At 45.3% G+C, this 22,701-nt stretch overlaps 2 long non-coding RNA genes across 2 annotated transcripts; one reads left to right on the forward strand and one right to left on the reverse strand.

The window, feature by feature from the left end:
- Positions 1–4,028: 4,028 nt before the first annotated feature.
- Positions 4,029–10,059, reverse strand: LOC138241814 (uncharacterized). Its single transcript, XR_011191080.1, has 4 exons — positions 9,840–10,059; positions 9,016–9,098; positions 7,380–7,687; positions 4,029–5,733 (listed from the first exon to the last, which is right to left on the reverse strand). It is a non-coding gene; the product is annotated as an uncharacterized lncRNA (long non-coding RNA).
- A 10,064-nt stretch (positions 10,060–20,123) lies between these two features.
- LOC138241681 (uncharacterized) lies at positions 20,124–22,351 on the forward strand. The gene is made up of 2 exons (XR_011190937.1): positions 20,124–20,255; positions 21,600–22,351. It is a non-coding gene; the product is annotated as an uncharacterized lncRNA (long non-coding RNA).
- The last annotated feature ends 350 nt before the right edge of the window (positions 22,352–22,701 follow it).

Here is a 22,701-nt window from a genome sequence, read left to right on the forward strand (position 1 = left end):
ATAATTATTATTATTGTTGTTGTTGCTGTTGTCTGATTATAATAATTACATAGTAATAATATTTATATATAATAATAATAACGAGGTTCATATTATTAACAACCCTGAAGATTATTATCCCCATAACCTTATCAATATAAATATAATCGTATTATATAAAGTATCCTGATACTTTTCAAAGGCTTTTCTTCAGTTATTAGGATCGAAGACTGTCGGAAAATGTCTGTTTTTTTTTAAATTGGAGATCCTGACCAAACGGACTCGAGGAAGCCGAACGGCGCCCTCTCCTTTTTCAAGTTTATTTTCTTACGTTCAACAAAACACGAAATGTCGTTAATTGCTACTGAAAAGATGGGGATTATTGTATATAAAATTCCCAGTCAGTGTTTTCTGTGACGAGCCGAACACCGGCGGAGTTGTGTCACGGCCCTGAGGTCGTTTCCCAGCTGTTTTCCCAGTTTCCGGGGGGTTTCGGACACTCGGGATGCACGAACACGTGGGTCGAAACCTCTGTACGAGGAGATCTGTTGCGTCGGGAGAAAAGTTCCTGAATTTTACCGAAAGCCCGAGTTTGAGTGTAGTCTTCAGTCCCTCATCTAATATCCGAAGACAACACGCACTTGCAGAGACACGGCTCGGGTTCCAACAGTCCACTCGAACTTCCTAACCTGTCTGTTAAATGTGAACGACTAAAAAAAAAACTTTGATTTTAATTCCGTTGTCTGTTCGTTTTTTTTGTTGTTGTTGTTGCATTTTTAAAAAACTAAATTGTATGAACGGGTTCTAATAAATTATAGATACAATCATTTGACGTTAAAGCAATAATTTGGTGTCGTTTTTACTTAACTAAAGAAATACATTGCGAATTCGCTATTAAAATTGAGAATTTAATACCAATGCCATGGTGACGGACTCTTAAGGGTATGAAATCCATTATATAATGCCCCCGATTTCATTCCAGGTCAGTTTAGCCAATACGCCTGGACTCGGGTTCGAGTACTGTGTGTACAGTATGTTCTCTTTCCACGGGTCAAAGGCGCGCAGATCCCCGCGGCCTCTCTGTCATCTGTTCGCATTTTCCCCCTATTAGGCGAGTCCAGCAGCCAGGCCTGGTGACACCTCGCTTGCCGGCCGCCAGGCTAAACTGACCCACGCGTTTGTCTTGCGTGAGAAAGAACGATCAGACCTTATGAAAGAAAGCAATAAACGAAAAGCAGCGAAGCCCCTTCGCTCTGTTGCCCGAGAGGCCCGTATCGATGCATCACCTGCACCGTGCAGAGCCGGCCTGAGCTGCAAGCGGGTCCCCCACTGCACGTCACGCGGTGCCCGCTGTGGGAGCTGGGCGCGCGTGCGAACCCACCGGCTGAAGGGGGGCGCGCGGGTTATCGCTCCCGCCGCGCGAGACCTGTCCCCCCTCGGCCCGACATTCCTCCACTGCGCGCGCCGCGCACGGCTGGCTTATCTGCAGGAGACGAAAACATTATCCCATTACATTACATGACCTTGACGCTATTTAGAAACCATTTACTGCATTTCTTATCTAAATATAGCAATAAATCAGCGCTCCCCGGTTCCAGTTAAACAGATATTCCGTGAAAAGCGGCTCTGCACAGCCACTGTTTATATTACAGAGAAGGTACAGATTTTGACTGTCTTCTCTCCTCTCATGTCAGCGGACGGCATCAAATAAGTATCCGCTCTTTCGCCGACTGCAAATTTCACGATTCAGTTTTAATGACAACGGCAATAATGCAAGCGACGTCTGTCGTGATTCTCTCCGGAGGACCAGACAGAAATCGGGAGTGTCTTGGCGATAACTTTGTCAAGACAAAGCTTTCTGACAAAACGACCCTACAAAATGATGCAGAATTCCATATTGGGATCTTGCTAATTATCCCTTCACAACAGACATTATTGTACAATGTCAATGTCTTGTATATGTATACAAAGTATTGTATAATGTCAATTATAATGTATAATTGTATAAACCCTCACACCTGAAGAAGGCTCCACGACCGAAACGTTGTGTTTTCTTTCTTCTTTTTTTTTCAGCAGGAATAAGCCTATTACTTGTTCCTTGCAGCCTACGCAGGCTGACGCAGCTACCCAGCTGAACTATTGTATATTCGAGTTGAACAATAAAAATGGAAGATTGCAGAGGCCGCGGTAGGGCATTCAATCACTTATAAATTAAGAGGTTATTGTTCTGAAACAGACATTGCACACTGTATTTTATAGCGGTCTCTTAAACAATTTTTTAAAAATAAAATCTAATACAAATCTGCTAATAACATAAACATGGCCACATAACTAATTCGTTTGCTAAGCAGTAATGACAGCCGCGAGAAACACAGAGCACGCATCTGTTCATTCATTTTAACCAAAGGCCATTTCTGCGCACGTACAGTGTGTTTAAAATCCGGAGTGTTTCAGATCGATTCTAGGATATTTCTAGATTGGCGTGTTTGTGTGTACCGTCGTAAAGAAAGGTGTTCATACTTACAGTGTCACTAACAGGCAGTTTTAATGTTGTGGGCGGCGCAAGTCGCCCGTGCTTTGCTGGGGAGGTCGTTTGATTTCGCGTTGAAATGTCAAACTTGCACTGTTCCGCACATGACCTGTTGAGGATGGTGTCTTGGCTTCCTAACCCGTGTCATACGTACTAACTTATAAACTGGAAGGCCAAGTTAGATAAAGAAAATGATTTCCAGTTGTTGATAGAATGCTATGCTGCTCTTCACATTCAGTTTTTCCGATCCCGAAAAAAAAATGTATATACCTAGATTCATAATTTTCTTACTTTTTCATCTAGTATTCTTCTGGCCATGTTTTGTTAGAAAACAGACGCAACCCTTCAGTCGAAAAAGGAAAAAGCACAAATCGTGACATTCTCAATTAAGACATTTACTAACCAGATCCGAGAGGCAATACCAATCCCCACAGTTCTCTGCGGCCGACACCTCCCGGAGCCCGGAGTATCGTAGGTTTCCCCGACTCCGAAGGCTTTGTTTTTGCACAAATGCGTGAGACGGGGTTTTATTAACGACTGCACGTATTCTGGCGGAAAAGTTACCGTTTCCTTTTCAGTTTCATATGACAACCATCCACGTAACAGCCATCCCGAAAGAACAAGAACATCTGTGAGCGCCTGTTCTGTCATCGAGAATTCGGTTTCTCCGCTGTGGGTGATTTTGTACAGTTCATAATCCCGGAAGTGCTGCAGAACTTTGATTTGGTTATTAATGCCTTTTTTTTTATTCCTTGCGTTATGCCAGCCAGAGTTTTAATGCATTTTTATGCAAAGGACATATGCAAAGTTTTCATTTTAGATTTTTAAACGGAATTGAAAACTTAAAACGTTCAGTCTGTAGCGCAATATATCCCACAGGAATCATTGAATAAACAACATATTTTCTGCTAGTGTTTTTCGTTTTTATCTTGGTATTTGCTTTTCTAAAACACCGCCGCTTCACTTTAACCAATAAAGATAAGTGTTTCAAAGGAATGCAGAAAAAGTGGCTGTTTTCAGACAGTTTCCGTGCAAAGGCTACTTTTTGTTTACAGCTGTGATGTGACAATGCGAGGCCTTGGCGCCCTTTGCCCTGATTTATGCTGTGTATACCGGACAGAAGCTTACCTTGATACGCCAAGACCTCTGGTTGGATTTAGCTCAGATCTTTTTCTTAACCAGCCCTTACTGCCAGACCACCAACAGCAGCCAAATAATTTTTCTACAACAATTCAGTCAAAGATTCCCCTGTTTGACAATATTTGGCTACTCAGGTCTTTTGGAACATACCAGATCATTTTTCCCTCTTGCTAAAAGGTTTGATTTGATATTCTGAAACACTCCAGATCAATGGCTGTGGGTCTGTGTGCTGGACCTCAATGTTGCTTACATTCTGATCCATACGAAATTGGACAGCAGCCTTATGGGGGTACAGGGTAGCCAGAAGCAAGAATAAAAAGCCTGCAAACCCGAGCAGGAATCAGACACATTCACGATATACCACCACTTCGAAATGTAGTTCCTTGCAATTCTTTATTGCAAATGAGCTCAGTCACATGAAACAACTCACATGTCTAAAAAGAAGATTTTCTGCCGGTTCTACAAGGGCTCGACTCTTCAGTCTGAAAGACTGCTGAATACATTACTGAAAGCTCACCCTATCACCTGGCCTATCACCTTTACATTACTGAAAGCTCACCCTGGCCTTTACCCATCATGGCCTCCTAATAACCCCCCTCTCTGAACTGGCTTCATCACTCTGCTCTCCTCCCCACTGAGAGCTGGTGTGTGGGGAGCGGACTGGCGCATCATCCAGGTGGGGCTGCACACTGGTGGGGTGGAAGGGATCCCCATTACCTGTACAGCACTTTGAGTGGAGTGTCCAGAAAAGCGCTATATTAATTATTAAAGCAACTCAGTTGGGAAGCACGTGCAAATGGAAAGCACAAGCATGGGAATAAATATGAAAAATATAAAACTTGCTATCATCTGCAGCTTTGTTCCTCTTTAGCTGTTTGCGACATGGGCTTGGAAGAGTTAAAAGAGAGCAGGTCCATGCTTGTTCCTCTCCGTAGGAATCCCCTGCTCATTAACAGCAATAAATGGAATTTCGATATGAGAATACCCCTACTTTACTGGTACAGGACATTACAAGCAGTTAGATTGGATGCAGGTGATGTTAATCTAATAGCGTAATGAAGCTACACTCATAAACCAGGGGTTGCTTTTATGCTGGGAGGGAAGAAGCTGTAGGAGTGCCTTCTGGGGCTGTACTGTAGTTCAGGTTTGGACGTAGAGCTCTAATCGCCATCTTTAACACCAGGTTTTATTCATGAGTCCACTTTTCATCACCCTAATCAGTTACTTCAGCAGCATGCATGAAAATATTGAAAAGGATTCATCAGATGAAATACATTGACCACAGAATGACTTGATACTAGTGGGATAATCCACACAACAGTATCCCACATTCACAGCGTGGCAGTGTCTCTCCAGGGGCTGACGGTCCAGTTCATTACCTTGTCCGTCACGCGGGAGGTTTGCGTGCTGCGGAGCACAAGGAACAGTATCTCTTATGTGAACGGGGACGAAGTCGCAGTGTTTGGGCTCAGCTGGTAAATCTAGATACAGTCAGTCTGAAAAAACCCAAAGGATACATCAGAAACCAGGACAGACCCTCTTGGAGTACCGAGGGGCAGGTCTTTAACTTCATCACAGACGTACAGTGAATGAAATGTACAAATGTTTCAGATCCAGCATGAGTGAATTGTCTTTTCCTCATATCTTCTTCTACAGGACACTGAACAAAAGCTATGTGCAAGCAGAGGTTGGCTGTCGTACGTAAAATAACTGATGTGTGTTTTGTTGTTGTCTGAGACAAGAGCTTTGGATGTTTCGGGGAAACAACAGGGAAGTGTGTTGTACTCCAGGTACTTTGAATTATCAGAAAAAAGTTGAAAATTGTTTCAGCACCCCAGAGCTGCCTCCAGACACTCAGGGTGCCTGGTGGGACCACACCCTGGGTTTCCCTCCAGTCCACCTCTGGTCACAATCAACCCAGCCAGCAGCTCTGGGGGAAGCAGGAGAGAAAGCAAGCAGCAGGAGAACATCCTTGTGAGCACACAGAGCATGCAGACTCCACACAGAAGGGTCACCAGTCTGTTGAATCCGGGACCCAAGAGCTGTGAGGCAGCAGTGCTTGAACACCACACCATTGTATTAACCTACAAAAATAAAAAGGAAAAAGTCCAATTAAATTCCATGTTTTTAGTGGCAATTTTAAAGATGACATTTATACACAAGACAAAGTTACAAAGAACAGGTGTGAGATAATATAAATACACTTTCTTGTTTTCAGTAGAATTAAAGAATTACTGTCTGGTCTGTGAGGCATTTAAAGTCTTGCCTGAATGGAAAAGTACTTGTTCCATCTAAAGTAAGAGGATACTACTCTAATGGTCTCAACTGTTGTTCAAGTAAAGAGGAACAAACCCCTTAAAATGTGTGGAATAACTCTCTTATTTTTACACTGTAGAGAGTCTAAGAAGAGATTTAAAACTCTTTATGAAAAGTACAGAAGCTCTGCTGTCAGAAGTTCTCCTTTAAAGTTTTGCAAGTAAAGCTTCAGGCCCACGGAACGGACTGTATCGTATGACTCTAAAATCTGCAAAATTATTTTCCATACCTTTTTCCACAGGGAGCTCTGGGCGAGTCTGGGGAAAGTGTATTGTGGACATTGGTATTTTAGGAACATTCAGAACCAAACCAGATTTAAAAAACGTTAGAATCCAGGAAAGAACAGTGGACTGAAAGGCCGTCTCTCATACCGGGCCTCTCTTGTTTTTGTATCGTTAGCAAAAATAACTCTGGCCTTTTCCTTTTAAAAACATTTTTCTTTGGGTAGAATAAGATTTGTTTTTTTATACTAATCGTATGATTATTCTTTGCCGTTTCTTTTCACTCTTCTTTTTTTTAAAGATTTATCATAACCTTAATCCAACATCTAATGTCTGCTAACATTCTGTCTTTCTTGGGGTTTCTTGATTTGGGTAAATCACAACATAGGTTCCAATATTGGCTATCAGGAACATTGTACCAAATCTTTAATATAATGTTATGAACTGTTGATTTTTTTCAGGGTTTTTCTTTTTGACACCATCTAAATAAGTCTTCGACTTTTTATTGACTGATCCTTTGACCAAGTAACATTAAAATTGTGGAATTCCTATTAATTAAATTAAAATCAGTCGCTTGAGAAAGAGTTTGTGGGAAGACCTGAGAGTCACACAGTTCTATGCTGGCTAATCGATGTATTGTAAAGTCAGACCAGTGTACTCTTGACAGATCAGTCCTAAATCATTCCGGGAGACGTGTGTTCTGTTTAAAAAAAACACGTCGTAAAAATGTGTGCGCTAACATCTTTTCCTGCAGAAGCAGAGGACCGATTTTGTTTCGGTCCCAGCTTTCCTCGGGCAGCGCCGTGTGCCCCTCATGCTTGGTGCTACCCCAGCAGGTCCGCGCCGGCGCCGGCGCCCAGGGGACCAGGAGAGCTGCCGACCCGCCCAGCACCGCCCGGGGGGCGAGGGGGAATTCTGCCGGCTCTCGGCCGCTGTCTGGACGGCTCTGCGAGGCCGGGCCCTGAGAAAAAGCAGACGCGGGCGCCGGGGCCTTTTTTCCTCCTTCCCTTTTCCTCGCAGATTTTTTATGGCAGCTCTGCTGACACATGACCTTTGTGATGCATTAGGCAGCGAGCGCATGATCACACAGGAGAACAGCAGCTACGTACCTGCGGATAGAGGGCTTGTGCTCTCCTGGGAAAACTCCCTGAGTGATAACAAACCAAACGTTTGAATTTATATCCCTTACATACCTCCATGCTCTAATCCAATCAAACTACATCTCTTAGCTCTCTGTGGGACTCATAGAAACCACAGGCTGTGTGGAGATATGAAGTATCCAGCCTGCCCCCGGAGTGGGGCTGTGGAGTTCCTGAAGCTGTTCCCATCGTCTCCACTTTTCCCACTGAGCTCACTGAGCGTTTGTGCAAGCTCTCCCATCTCACCCCAGCGGAGGATGGAACTGATTAAGGGGTAGGTGTTATTACTGCCTTGTCCTCACTGTAGTCTGAGTTCAAGGCATGGAAGTGTGTCCTGTATTTTGGAAGGGATCTGATGACATCTGTGGAAGGGAAAAATTGATTTATTAGTAGTAGTAGTATATTATTAATGCTTTGTAGCATCTGAGTATGCTTTCAATTTTCTAAACACAACAAACAGGTGAGCTTGATTAAGAGCAAACTTTCCAAAAAAAGAGGAGGGTTTGAGCCTTTTCATAATGTCCAAAAAGAAATGAAGTCATCTATAACTGATCACTGATATAAATGGTCTGGAATTTTAACCAGGATTTATTCGAGGTTTAAATAAATGGAGAAAATACTATACTGGAGCAAAAAAAAGGTTCGAAAGTGCAGTATGTCAGTACAATGAGTGTCTACTTTGGGTCTTGCATACAGATTATAAACTGCGGCCGAAGTCTTTTCCTCCACAAGGTGGTGTACTGGCCTGGATGAGAAAATCATCTGTGCTGTCTGATACAGTACTTGTATTTCTGATCAAAGAAACCATTGCTTATTTGTGACCATTTTCAAAAAGCCAGTTGGTTCTTTACCATTTGTGTTCACATTCATGGAGTACAATGAAAGCACAGGCCTAATTTTAATGGGATGCCAGCATTAAGCTGAGACTGTAATTGGTGCATGATTTGTAAGTACAGAAGCAATTAAAGCTCACTGCAGCAAAAGGACCGATGTTCAAGGCAGGCAATGTAGCAGGAAAAGGTCTGGCTCTGTCTTCCTGGAGAGCAGGCATTTAAACAAGACCCTCCACACTCTTTCTACAGTAACAAGTAAAGGGCCGTTCTATGCTGAAAAGCAGAAATTAGAAACACAATGTTTTGGCTGTTGGGTTCAGCCTTCTGAAGGAGGCTCACGCCTGAAGGAGGCACAGTAGTCAAGAGGCTGAGTTTCTCATTTCCAGTTTTCAGAGTGGAATGAGCCCATACCTGTTCCTCTGCAAACAACACACACTGCAAGTGTGATATCCATTATCTCAGCATCACTGCGTCTGGTTATGCTCGGTATTCTTCTCACAAGTGACATAACATGCACGCCTTACATAGAAAAGCCCCACTACAGAATTCTTACGGCTTCAAGTAATTGCCTCTTAAAAGTCATATATAATGTTTCGTTTATTTGGAGAGAAGACTGTAAGTTCTCTCAAAATCTTCCATCCTTCAATAACATAAATAAGGGTTTTTAAAACTTTAAACATGCCTCTTCAAATCTATGGTCTGTCATTTTGCAATCTGTAAACCAAAGGGAACTGCAGTTCATTCACTAAGAAGGACATGCAGGCATTGTTAAGCGGCGCGCTTGGCCTAGCGGGACCGGGCCGGAGTCCTGTTTTACGGCTTGCTTATACATTCCTGCGGGAAGATAGTTTACATACCAAGGCAGCGATCTCCAGTAAATCAGCCGGCAGGTTGAGACAGCTGGGAAAAGGTGGAAATCCTGTCATCGGCCTGCTTGGTGCTGAATTAATGAACGACAAATGGAGATAATAACATTGCGGCCTGACCCAGACCGCAACATTACACCACGTTTAGGGAAATTTAATTTTAAGTTCTAGTCATCACCGTCTCCACATTCAGGTCCCGTGGCTCTCATTCTGCACACGAGCACCGAGACTCCGGCCTTTCCGTTCCGGGATTTGTCGTTTGAAAAGGGGGAGATCCGGTATGTTCCGAACGTTTCTTGTCTCTGGGGACTACGACAAGAGCTTTGACCCGCACAGTTACCCCCACACTTATGGTTTCCGCAGCAGAACAAAACACTTCAGTTCATTAAAAGGTCTGATGTCTGTTAGTAAACGCCATTTGCTCTCGCTGTTTTCAAGCAACCAAATAACGTGCACGCTTGGAAGTCTCCTGCTAGATTGCAGACATTTATGTCTATTAAAGTAAAATAAAAATAGCCTGCATCTTGATAAAGTGACCGCAATGCACCCTGGAAATAACTTCGTAATTCAGTACCACCTTCCGCAAGAGACCTGCAGAAGTGCATGACATTGATTCAGCTGTCATCCTTTTCAATCGACAAATCCCGAATTCCCTCCGCCAGTGTGCTGTAAAAAAGCAGACTACGCTTTCAGAAACAATAAATGCATTATTGCAGTTTAAAGCGTTTTTTTCCCCCTCCTAAACTACTGTTTCCCGTTTCTTCACATGTGGTAGAAAAATATGCTTAAAACTATACGAGTGAAAAGGATGTTACCTCATTAAAGAAAAAGCCATAAATCTGTCTCTCAGTTCACGCGCACCTCTCCACATCTGGTGCCTTTTTAACCCGCTATTGTTCCACAGCGACCCGCTCCAGCATCGCTTTATATTTTAGTTTACCGATGTTAAACATCGTTTAACGTCACTTCTTACTCGCGATTTCATGTCATGATTCATGAATTGGTCTTTTCTCTCTCTCTCTCCTGTCGCTGCTCTTGTCGGGTCTTTCACATGTGCCAGGAACGAGCTGCAAAATACAAATCCATCTTTGTTTGTGGACCGCCGAGGCATGACGTGACCCAAAATAACGATAAGATCCGAAAATAAAATGGGGGAGTTCGGACTCTGCAGGCAAGGTGACAAGTTGCTTGATTATCTAATATTGATCTCATTGAGTCTATTACTGCTTTTTTACTTTCCGATTGTTGGATTAGCTGTAGTATAAAAGAATTAAAGGAGGTGAAAAGTTCCGCAACATGCAAGGCAAGAGGTAGTTTGTAACTCCTATCCACTTTTCATCCCTGGATTGAACGATAGAATCGAATTGAAAGCCAGCTAGTATCTAAATAATTTTGAATATGCAATATGACTATTTTTCTCTGAAAATATTTCCCTTTATTTTAGAGGGAAGCATATTATCCTCATTTAAAGCGGTAAGGTAAAACGAATAAATAAAGTCCCATGAAGCCCCAGCGCTAAACGGACATAATTCTGTCCGTTTTCTTTTTATTTGTCTCCACTTAAAGCTAGTTGGCTAGTAGAATTAACGCCTTAAAACATTAATGTAAAAAAAACATTCACTTAATACTGAATTAATCGACTAAAAGATGGATCGATTTACAAAGGGAATCGCAGTGGCTGCTGTGTCCGCCTCCTCTCTTGTTCAATACCTTTCTGGTAACCAGACGTCATTAATTCAAGGGGTTTCTCAGGTCACCTCTTTGTGTGAAGACCCAGTTTTTATAATCCACAGAAGTCCATTTTACCCTTAACGTATCACAATGGATCAAAATAGTACCGTTAATTAATGCTTTTAATTGTATTACAGTACACCAGTCAGTCTGAAATTTCGATCAACGAATACAAACACCGCCACGCTGGGGTACTATAAATCCTAATTAAAACGATCAGGGGTGATTGTATTTTCTCAGACTCCGCAGTCGTTTAATTTTTATATTTTCTATTTCTTTGGGAAAACAGAAATACAATTCGCAAATATCAGGAAAGAAAACAAAAAAAAAACATGAAACATGCTTTTCGGGAAATACGAAATCTTTGTATTCTGGAAGTTAGCTACTATTTTTTTAATCCCTTTTTAAGCCCTGGCGTAGCACATATCTAAACGCTGTCTGTAAACCAGTGTACGAATCCTTCCCTATGTGTAGACAGAAGCACTAAGGCCGTTATATAACAGGTCTTAACATGCGCTTTTAATTATGTTTCCAAATTACTCTGAGGACCGAACGGAACCTTAGAAGCAAAATATATAATTGTCCCCGAAGCATTCCACTAATCATCTGGGGTTTCGTTTTGGAAACACTCTTATAAATGTGTCTTACTTATACCACCTTAATATTACTCGAGTGCGCCATACAATAGTGTTTTGTTTTGTTTTTGTTTTGTTAAATGAGATTTTTCGTTCGCTAAACTCGCTCGTATGGTTTATTCGTTAGCTAGGCAAGTTAGCCTGCGCAAACGTGTGTTCCCCGGATGTACTGAAATATACTGTACAGTTGAACATTGTTTTAGAATTGTGTTAAATAAGTTTCTTGCAAATGTGTTTTTAAATAAATATTCCCGTAAGCGAGTGTTATTTTTCCAGCATTTCCTTTCCTTCCTCTGCCTGTCCTGTGTTCAGTCTTTTCTGTAACGCCGGAGACGCCGACCTTAAGCAGTGTGATGTTATTAAAAAAACTCCATAACATCAGACTGTAATCTGTTTCAATCAGATGATTTGACTTTATATGCACAACAGAAGAAACCTGAAGAAGCCATGGGCTAATAATATACGGCGCACTGTTACTGCATTGTTTCATCGTATTTTAGTGACCACTCTCTTCCAATTAAAACCAAATTAAAAACATTAAATGTAAAACTAAGAACGGTCAGAAACACCAGAAGGCCGTTCAGCCCAGCCAGAGAGCAGAAAAGACAACAGTTTCGACTTCCTCCGGGGTGACACTGAAGCTTGTAGATCTAACCGCAAAACCAAATCCCCTTTTTTGCAACATCAAAAAAAAAATATGAAACGGGAGAAAAAAGTTTTAATTTTTCTTTTCCTTTCAGCATATTGAGAGAAGCTCATGCTGTGGTGCAAAGTTTTCCGAAACGTTTCCTTGCTCTGAGCGGCATCTTCTGCACCTTTCGTGAACAGGACCAGTTACTCGAATGAAATCTACACCAAACTGTTCTCTGGATTAAACGGGTTTTTTATTTTATTTATTTTGTCGTTCTTCGGTGAGAATAACAGCTGGTCAGTGTTTAATTTGAGGAACAGCATGACTTTCGACTCCAATAAAGGAGATGCTAGCCTGTGAGGTTACTGGCTAACACCGCATTAGAAAATTGTTTGTTCTCATCCTGTTACTTCGACATCAAAGTGATCTCTGTCTGGTTTATGCCAAGATAAATTAGAAAGGCGAAAGGCAGACAGGAGCCACAGAAAGGAAGCTTTCCTTTAATGTTATCAAAATCTGATCTTCGCCCGTACAGTAATGACATTGCCTTTCCATTCTTGCCAGTCTTCTTTGTGGAATATTTTGTAATAATATTATAATAACCTTTCAAAAGAGGCGCACATGACTCATAGGACCTTTTTCTGAAGTCCGCGGCTTAAAGCAGCTTTAATATTCATTTTTATCACGGTCCTGCGCCGGTCGAGTCTCGCTGTAATACTGTTATACAGGTAACAAGCTGCACGACAGAATCGTAAGCAATGTTCACTTGTTTTTTTTTAGCTTTCTTTTCTCTGTTAGTCTGTGTAGACTTTCAGATATGACAATCGATCCTTCTGTGGCGCCCCGGAAAAGCTCGGGTGACCTGGAGAATAAGTTGGTTTATAGTTTGCCAGGCCAATTAGTTTGGCTCAAAGGACGAAGTGCTTTGTGTTTTGCGTGGATCTGTCCTCCGCCCTGCTCTGCCCTGTGCAGTGATGTTAGCTCTGCTCCGTCTTCCTCTGCGGTCCCTCTCCACCGCCGTCTCTGCAGCTCCTCAAGAGTCTCTGTCAGTGCACCGGCGTTAGTTTTTTTTTTTTAATAATTAAAGGTCAAGATCACAAAACAGCTTTTGATGAAGCAGCTGTGAGGGAGAGTTCTAGGTAACTTTCTTACTATTAGCAACAAATGCAGAAGAGGAATTCTAGATTTTTGCTATGCCCCCTCTATCCTTGAAACCTTGCTAAACAAACTAGGATTTTAGAGAAACGTTTCAGGGAATCATTAGCTTTCATCTTTTTTGACAGTTCGGCCGATTTCTTTAATGAAAATACAGTGGGGTTCGGCTTTGATGTTTCAGATGAGGGTCTTTGTGTTTTTATTTGGATTATGGCTTATCTGTCTGATACCCTGGTGCTGTCTGCTGCAGTGCGGGGCTCCGGCCCTGGTGCTGGAGCTGGCCGAGAGGCAGGGACCCCAGTGCTGCCACACACCCCTGATAAGGATGATGGATGAGCAGAACTCTGGCTCCACTGCGGCCCAGAAGCTTCCTGGGCGCTAGAGATAGCCCTGCTGTCACAGGAACCCCCCTGATGTCTCCCCCTTCCCTCTCTGCTTCGGCAGAGCCTCAAAACAAACTCCCTTTCTCAGGAAAATAAATAGAAGGGGACCGGCGATGAACGGCGAGCCCTCTGCCAGCCGCTTCGTCCACTGGTGGCAGGAGAAGACGCTCCATATTGCTTGTCATGGGCTGTCTTCGCCCCCGGGACAGTGATTTAAGAACCACTGCAATCTACGTGTTCAATTCCGTAACCGCCTCGATATCTTAATTGGGGTTAATATAACAAACCCAGGTCCAAGTGCTTCTCCAAGGTATCTGTGAGTGAGCTGTCGGTCCGCTGGACGTCTCCAGAGCCCGGTTACACTGAGGTCCCTCTCCACCCTCTCTGTAGCTGCTCTGGCCAGCTGCTGCCCAGCGGACCCCCGGACCCCCGGACCCCCTGTGTCTGTGCGCTCCAGCAGATGTTCCCATGAGTGGAGCTGGGAAGAGTGGGTTTGCATGGGAACCAGTGTGAAGGCGTGCCTCTGAGACCGGAGGCTTGGTCTCAGGACAGCCGGCAGGAGAGGGGGCACTCTTCCTCTCCAAGCGGTGAGAAGCTGTGTTTCAGGGGACTCGGGTTCCAGGAAGGACCCGGGAGCTTCCTCCATCACTGATGCCCCAGCCTCGAGCCGCAAGGGGGTGCAGCAGGCGCTTGTGGAGAGGCGGGAGGGAATGAGCCTGCTCACTCACAGTGTGACGAGGACTCGCGGTCCGACAGCGGAGGACTTCGTGACGTGTGCTGGCCACTGTGATTGTAATACATTCCTGGACCTTTAACTTGAAGAAACAAGGCAGCAGGACTGCAGCCGAGCAGAGACGGGTCCAGCTGTCCCGCTGATGGGCCAGATGGCCTGTTTTCGTCCGTGGGGGCTTGTGTGCTCCTCTGGCTTTTATTGTGGCAGAGTGAACTTCAACGTCCCTTTTTAGGGCCAGCTCTGCTCTCGAGCTGTGATCTATAATCATCCCTGAAGTGGAAGAACAGCTGTGATGAGTGATAGCAGAAGAATCTAAAAGCGGGATTTCCTGGTTTTTCTGGAGTGCGCTCCTCCTGCTGCTACCTGACATTAGCCCACCTCTCACTGGTCACACCTGAGCTCTGAATCGCAATTCTCTCCCACAGCTTTAGGTATTTAGCCTAGGCAGAAGCTATTTCGAAGTGCTCATTGCACCTCATATAAATATTACCGTGGACCACGGTGAGCCTGTTAGAAAATGCATGAAGTTTTCAGATTGGGAAGTGAATAATGATCTAACTCCAGCTTGTCTTTCTGCTTCACACACAGACCAGGTCTTGCGAGACAGTTTCCGTTACTGGGAAATGCTACACTGACGTGTTGTTGAAGCCGATACCCTGGCTTTCTCAATAAAAAGCAGGATGAGATCCTCAGGTTAGCTTCCAAACTGGGAAGGCCAGATGGTCCCCTACCTTACTGAGACTGTTTATGCATTCTTATGCAAAATATTTAAGTAAAACAAAAATCAGGTATCAGAGAAAAAATGTTTACTGTAGGGAATTTTAATAAATTCTATTTTGAGTTTAGCGTTCTTGAAGGGTTAAACATTTCAGAAAAGAATATTGGTTTGTCAAGATCTGTAAACTGGTTCTATGCAGTAAACTCCGAGATTAACCTAATAACATGTTTAAACATTCAGTCTTGAACTCTTAAACGTACAGATGCTTTAGTGTGCGCATTTCAGGAGTACAGAATTGTCCTGACATTCTGTACACCGCAGACATGCGACACTGAATTCCAGACACTGGTCTTTTCCGCTCGACAGAGCCACACTGTGAAACCTAACGGAGGTGTGACCAGGCAAAGCTAAACTGTGCCTCTTCCCTAATCCTGACGTTCAGCCCTCCTGCTCAGAGGTCCGCTTTCGGTGGGACATCGCATTGTCGCCTGGGCCCGTCCCTTCGGCAGACCCCACGTAGACGGCTGACATTATGAAACACTTCATTCTTTAAATAAAGGGATTCTATGCAGAAACAACGAAGAATCAAAACCTATTCCCCCTCTCAGGGAAGCTATTTTTTTTCTTTATATGATATTTCTATTTTTTCCTTTCCTCATTAAATTTAACACTGCAGCAATTCCTAATTTTCAATGCACCGATGCGCATTCCGGTTCATTCCCAGTTAGAGCGGGCTTTCGGCGCCGTGCCGTGCCGCACAGACCCCTGTCAGTTTTGCCCTGGCGTGCCCCACCATAGAGGGAAGGGTGTGTTCTGGGGTGTCAGGAATCTCCCGGGCGAGGCGGCAGCTGATATCTCGTAGGGTCGCAGAGACGCGCGTCGCGGCGCTGACGTGTGAGCCGCGATCCCTGTTATCGTCAGATACATCAAGTATGTGTGGAGACCGGGCCCGAGAGGCGGGATGAAAAGCAGATGTGTCTTCGCGTGAAGGAGAGGGGAAAAAAAAAACCCTTTGAGGCAGCGTTCAGAAAATATTTACCACCAGAAGTAAAGGGATCGTTCCCCCCCCCCCGATCGTTTTTTTTTAGAAATTAGGGTACAACAAGATAAAGTTGCAAATCGTTGCAGCGTGTTAAAGAGGCCCGTCTTGGGGTGGAAGTGCCTTGGTTTTGTTTTTCCGGCCAGTGTAAAGGTGTGCAGGGACTGGGATGGACAGCGCCTGAGGGAGGACACGTCCACCGATCTCCTCTGGCAGACCTGTGTTCAGTTGGAGGCCCCGTCTCTGAGGCAGAGCCAGCAGGTCTGATTAGAAATCGCGCACCTCTTCACTGAGCCGTGGAATTTACATTCCTTCACCCGCAACATCGAGTGGAAAAACACAATTATTTGATCGTAGCAGTTAGTAAAGAGGCTTCGAAGCTACTCCCCCAGGGTCTGATGCAGTCTCTTTGCACAGAACATAGGGGGCTGATTTTAATGTTAAATGTTTACAGTAACTTCACCAAATAAGAAAGAAATATTATAAACTAGAGGAGGCATCTCCAGCCTGCTCAGCCAATCTAGCCAGTAAGGACCCTGCTGACACCGAGGAGATGTGAAGGAACAAGCAGAGGTTGACCTGCTGACGGGATGAGGCTCCCAGGCTGTTGAATTGTTGGGAGTTTTCAAGGTGAAATAACCCCTTCCTCTTTTCCACACGGAGCCCAGACCTGCGGTAAACTGAAACAGGGAGCTGCATCGGCATGGACAGGCCGCAAAGGAACAAGTACAGGTTTATTCCTGCTGAAAAGAGAAGAAAGGAAACACAAGAAGGCTCCGCAGCCGAAACGTTGTGTTTGTTTTCTTCTCCTTCCAGCAGGAATAAACCTTTACTTGTTCCTGTTGCAAACCGGCTGAACCACGCGTATCTATCCACCGCTGAAGTCATTATCCTCGCTCCTGGGCTCAGGTCCTTCAGGAGAAAAAGCTCTTTGAACACATCATAAATCATTTCTGTGACTGGCAGTTCTGTTTTGCTATGAAGTTGGTTTTTTTAAAGCTGAGATGTAGGGACAGATTTTATTAGTCACGGGGGTCTCTTTCAAACCACTATGGTGATTCCCAGTGTAGACCAGCAGGGCATCAGGAATGGCGGTTAAAAAAGGAGAAAAACAAGGCAGACGAATCTGGTCAAATGTTTTCATTTTCTATACAGAGTGGCATCAAAAACACAGCAAATGAGTGCTGGTACCAATAGCATGTGTTGCTTTATAAAGATTCTCAATATATATTAAAATGATATAGATTGCCTATGACATTTAGTCTAGTATGTGCCTGACACCACACCGAACACAAAGTGGAGCACGTACAAACATCCTTGTCTAGTCACTAGACTGGGTGCATCAGGGTAGGGCCTGATGCTGACGCTGCTGTCTGTCCCCTTGGTGCGGTAATGCTGTGGGAAAAACAGGCAGTTGTTCTGGATTTGGGATGGGGGATGTGCACATTTCAACAGCGGTCTGCAACAAGCATGCAGCTCCAGACTGGAGGCTTTCTCCTTTCTGAGACTGAAGTCAGGCAAGCCCTCTTCCTTTTTTAGATTGTCCTTGTTCAAGCCGTCCGCTCCCTGCTCTGTCTTGTTTTTATTTATCCCTGAAATCACGGGTGAGCTGTCCCTGTGATTTATGCAGATGTTTCATGCAAAGTGCTGGAATGCAGGCTCTGCCCCCTCAAAGGCTATTAGGGATTCATACTCCTCCAGGAGACAATGGAGATAAGAGAAAATTGAAAAAGAAAAAAAGTTTCTGAATCCCACAGTTGTTTATTCTTTATCATCTTCTTACTTGATGAGAGCTATTAAGTTATTTGAGCTCAAGAACCTTGTAAACAATAGCTAGGCTGGAATCATTAGAGCAAGCATCAGCTTAATTTCCACTACAGCCTTTGTCATAGCAAAGATTCAACAGAGCTGTAAAACAAACTGCTGTAGCTCCTGGATTAGTTCACACGCTGCCTCCAAGAGCACTTTCTTAACTTGTGCCCTGCTCCAACATTAGTTGTTGTTTTGTTGTTTTTTTTTGAACTTCTGAAATGGCTTTGTTTGCAAAGTTTCAGAGTATTTGGGGGTATGTCAGCTCAGACAGTGCGAAGGTTGCTGAAGTTTGCTTCCTTTAAATGTCTTAATGTTTTAATGGTTAAACGTGTTAGCTTGGGATCTGGTGAATATTTTCAGCTGTTTAGTCTACCAATCACAATGGTGACAGAGAGTCTGCTTGGGCCTGAGAGGCCTGTGGCTTCTGGGAGTGAGGACAAAGATTGCAGAGCCGCTGGCCCACAAGTTTATCCTCAGCCTTGACAGAGGCATTACCAAAACATGATTTAGACTTTAAAATGCAGGGCCTGCTTTATATAAAGCACTGCTGACTTTGAAAGGTAATTTCAGAGCCTGCATATATATATATATGCGTTTGTATATATGAGACATGATCGTAATAGCTTTTCAAATTTTCAGATATCTCTGGAGAAAAGAATTTATGAAGAAAGATGTGTTCACTGTCTTAAAATGAGCTAATTCAGTAGTTAAAGGAGTTAGGATGCTCTTCAAAACCCAGAAGACTGTGTGGTGTAACAATATCTTTTACACCCTACAGAACAGTGAATAACACTGCTGGAGACACTCCGTTACACCTCAGTTTTCAGGGTAACAAACCTTTTCTTCTCTTTCTGTTTACAAAACGAAGCCTTCCTTCTGTACACAACTTTTGGAAACGTGTGAGCAGTTCCACTCGGGATACCGTGACTGTCCCCTCTGTTGAGAATCCGCTTGGAATGCGTTTGCAGCTTTCTGGAATAAAACAATTTGATCACATCAGACATCCGTTTTTTTGCTCCAGAGGTATTTTTTCCCCCCCAATACATTACAGTATGTAATGTACCGACTTATATCCCTAGAGCCCCTTCCGCGATGGCTGGAGAAGCAGTAAACTGCAATCTCAGCTGTGTGTCTGAAGCCTTCGTACCGGCAAGTGTAATTTGATGTTGTTTTGACTATAGTTCCAAATTGCGGCTCATGGTTTTCATCCAGGAATGATTAAAGTGGGCATTCGCACAGAGAAATCTCCGGGTACCTCACTGTGCTCGTTTTAGTTCGGAAAGCAGCGCAGTTCTACACCCCACCACTGAAATCTGTGTTTCGGATACTTTAATTACAAGCCTCGGGCGGTATGGAGGTTGCTCTGCTCCCCCGGTGAGTTTTATGAAATTAGCCGCTGCACTTTCCTTGATAGGAACAAATGTCTCTACTCTTATCGCCGAGGAGGTTTGCCTTGGTTACAGTTATCATGCCTCAGACGCTCTTCCCTGCAGTTACGGTCAGACCACCAGCCGGCCAAACCTGCGGGCTAGCGGGACTCAGGCTTCACAAAGTGACTTACAGTCCTCCCCAGCGCCCTCTGCTGGAGGGCGGCTGTTATCTCCGTGCACTTTGAAGGACAGGGCAAAGGTGGTTTCACTCCGTGTCTGCTGTTTCACAGTAAGTGCAGCCCCGGTCATAGCCAGAGGATGTGAATTCACTTTCGCAGACGCACGCTCCCTCCATGGAGAGCCGCTGACACAGGGGTCGCGCACTTCCTTGGGCTTGTACAGGCGGCAGTAAGTGAACTCAGGGCCAAACCCTGTGCCAAAGTCATGGAGCGGTAGCCCGCTGTTCACAGCCGCTGTCGAGCTAGTAAAACGCAATCTTTTAAGCGGAGCAACTCGGAATGGGATCTCGGCACAGACCTTTCCCTTTTTTTACAAGCTCCCGGGCTTTTAAACAAATTGCACTGATGAAGCAGAAAATCCAATCCGTCATCTTTCTCCCTGTGCAAATATATTCGTGATGCAGACAAGCCTTAACTGCCTGGGACGCATTAACTCCTCATCAGCCAGGTGGGGCTGCACACAGGTGGTGGTGGAGGGGATCCCCATGACCTGTAAAGCGCTTTGAGTGGAGCGTCCAGAAAAGTGCTATATCAGTGTAAGCAATTATTATTATTATAGATAGATAAGACTTTATTGATCCCGAAGGGAAACTGAGGAATTATTATTAATTAATTAGTCTCAGTGTAAACGCTGTATTTTCTTGCAGTGATCCCTGTAGGTGAATGCAGCCTGATGGAGGGCCCTCTCCCTGCACAGTCTGACATCAGACAAGCGGCGGCTGCTGCCCTCAAAGCTGCTCAGGAAACGCAGGGTTGAGCCCCCCGGTCCGGCTACAGCGCGAAAGGTAGTTTTTCTTCCCAAATCAGAGGCTGACAGACTCCTCTGAGCCAGAGGGCGGAAACGCCTCACGGCCTCTGCGAGGTATCCTGACGGCTGAAATGTTATGGCCTTGTTGGCACCTCTTGACTAAACATTTGGGTATCTGAATGACAGAGTTCAGTAATCAAAGGATCAGAGAAGCCCCCCCCCCAGCAGACAGAGACCCCGGGGTCCAGGGTACCCCTCAGAGAGCTCGCTGAGCATGTGAGCCACAGGGCTCCAGCTGTTTATTTACACTGGCCCGGGGCTCTGATAACGTGTGGAAGGTTACACCCTGTGCTATATCCCAGCCAGGGACAGTAAGGTAATGGGTCACCTCTGACAGCGTGTACCTGTACTTGTTTTCCTGTTTCAGAATGATTTTCTTTTTTCCATATTCTGTCTGTTTATCTTGGTTTACAGGGACAGGTTTTGAATGAAAATGTTACTTTAACTAGCTGTGGATTGGCACCCCTGTTTGGGCTGTAGATATTTTTAATTTTCCCTCAAGCATATTAAGGGAAGCTGCCAGAATCTGTGAAGGAATCAAATCGATTTTCTAGCCGCTTCATCCAGTACAGGGCCACAGGGGTGCCGGAGCCTATCCCAGCAGGCAGTGGGCTCAAGGCAGGACAGGCCCTGGACAGGACGCCAGTCCACCAAAGGGCACAGGCAGACACAGACACGCACACACTCACACCAGGGCCAAGCTTCCCAGAAGCCGACTGGGGGAAACCCGCTCAAACACAGGGAGAGCATGCAAACTCCACACACACAGCACTCCCAGTCCAGAACTGGGCTAGCCACCGCGCTGCCGTGCCTCCCTGATTTCTGCTGCCTTTCCCATCATTATACACAATTCTGGTCTGACAAAATTCCCAGCATTCAACAGAGGAGCTCCGTTTATGGCTCCCTACATGAAAAACAGCTGTTTCCCATCTCAGGGGGGTGAATCACAGAGCGGGATATTTTGTCCGGAGTCGTTCTTTAATTATCAAAATGAAAACAAGCTTCGAGGGGGCAGATTGGCCAACGCAGCTGCAGCTACAACGGGCGATTGGTGAAAGGAGGGGTTATGAGCGTTCCTGGACAGTCCCGAGATCCCTTCTACCGCAGCAACCCCGCCCAGGGGTGCGAACCTGCCATGTTCTGCCCTGGGCGAGAATGCTTTATGGAAAGAGAGGGTGTCTGTAAACTGGGGGTGAGGACTGGGGGGGGGTAGGTTCCAATCTTACCGATAATGCGATACAAACGCCCTCCAAACGCCCCGGCTTTGCTGTGTAACCCCTGCAGTCCTGGCAGCGGAAAAGACCCCGATGTCGTTTTACAGGTCTGTGCTCTGGCGTCGGTGTGGCTCAGTTCGGCACCGGGGGGGACGTGAAGGGGCCGTCTGAAGACCCCGCCGGGGAGCAGAGGGCCCAGCTGCAGCCCGTCACCTCTTCACTGCCAGACCCCCGAGGCACAGCGGTCAGCCACAGCCTCGCAGGTCTAACACAGTCACCTTCATTCGAAATCACTGTGAAACACCGAGAACAGCTCTGTCTTGAACACAACGTGAGCAGGTTACTTCGTTTTCATTTCGTTTGGAATTCGCTGGACATGGAAATCTCAGGGCCCCGTAGCTCTTAAGGACTGGCCGTTCCCGACTTGAGTAAACCGGTTCATTTCATTTCGCCCTGAACCCAGGTTTTGTTCTCCTGATGGAAGGGAGACCCGTAGACCCCGCCGGACTCGGGCTCTCCAGGTTCTGGTGTTGCTCGTTTCCCTTCAGCGCGCTCCAGCAGGCCCGCCTGCGCCCGCTTCACGGCGACGAGTGCGACACTGAACACGCACAGCAGGCGACTCACTCGGGCAGCGGCGCCAGCTGCGTGTCAGAGGGCATGGGCTCAGCAGTGCGCGCGCAAGCTCCATCTGTGACTACATCGCTCATGCAGGCACCTGGGGGGGCCACGCCCCCTACTTCCCGCTTGGCTTTCAGTTAGAGCGGCCTTTTCCTTCCTCGTTATGTCCTGCCATGTTGTCACGTTCCTGGTTACGCCCCGCCAAAGTATTACACCAAATTAAATACAAATAATGAATATATATATCCTGATATGTAAAAAGTTGTGGCCTACAAAGTAGTTGACATTTTAAGGAGGGAGGCGGGTTGTGCTGTGTTTGAGCATTTGGGTTAGTCGTGGGGCTGCAAGAGGCTGGTTCACACCAGGGCTTTCTGCACTTCGGCAGTGGAACAGAGAGCTGCCATAGAAGTGGTGAGGGTTCGAGGGTTCAAGGGTTCGAAGGTCAGAGGGTTAGAGGGTTCAAGGGTCAGAGGGTTAGAGGGTTCAAGGGCTAGAGGGTCAGAGGGTCAGAGGGTTAAAGGGTTCGACAGTTTGTGGGTTCAAGGGTTAAGGGTCTCTGGTTTCGAGGGTTCAAGAGTTTCAGGATTTGAG

The sequence above is a fragment of the Lepisosteus oculatus genome, chromosome 11 (genome assembly GCF_040954835.1).
Source record: "Lepisosteus oculatus isolate fLepOcu1 chromosome 11, fLepOcu1.hap2, whole genome shotgun sequence".
In the NCBI taxonomy this organism is placed as follows: Eukaryota; Metazoa; Chordata; class Actinopteri; order Semionotiformes; family Lepisosteidae; genus Lepisosteus; species Lepisosteus oculatus.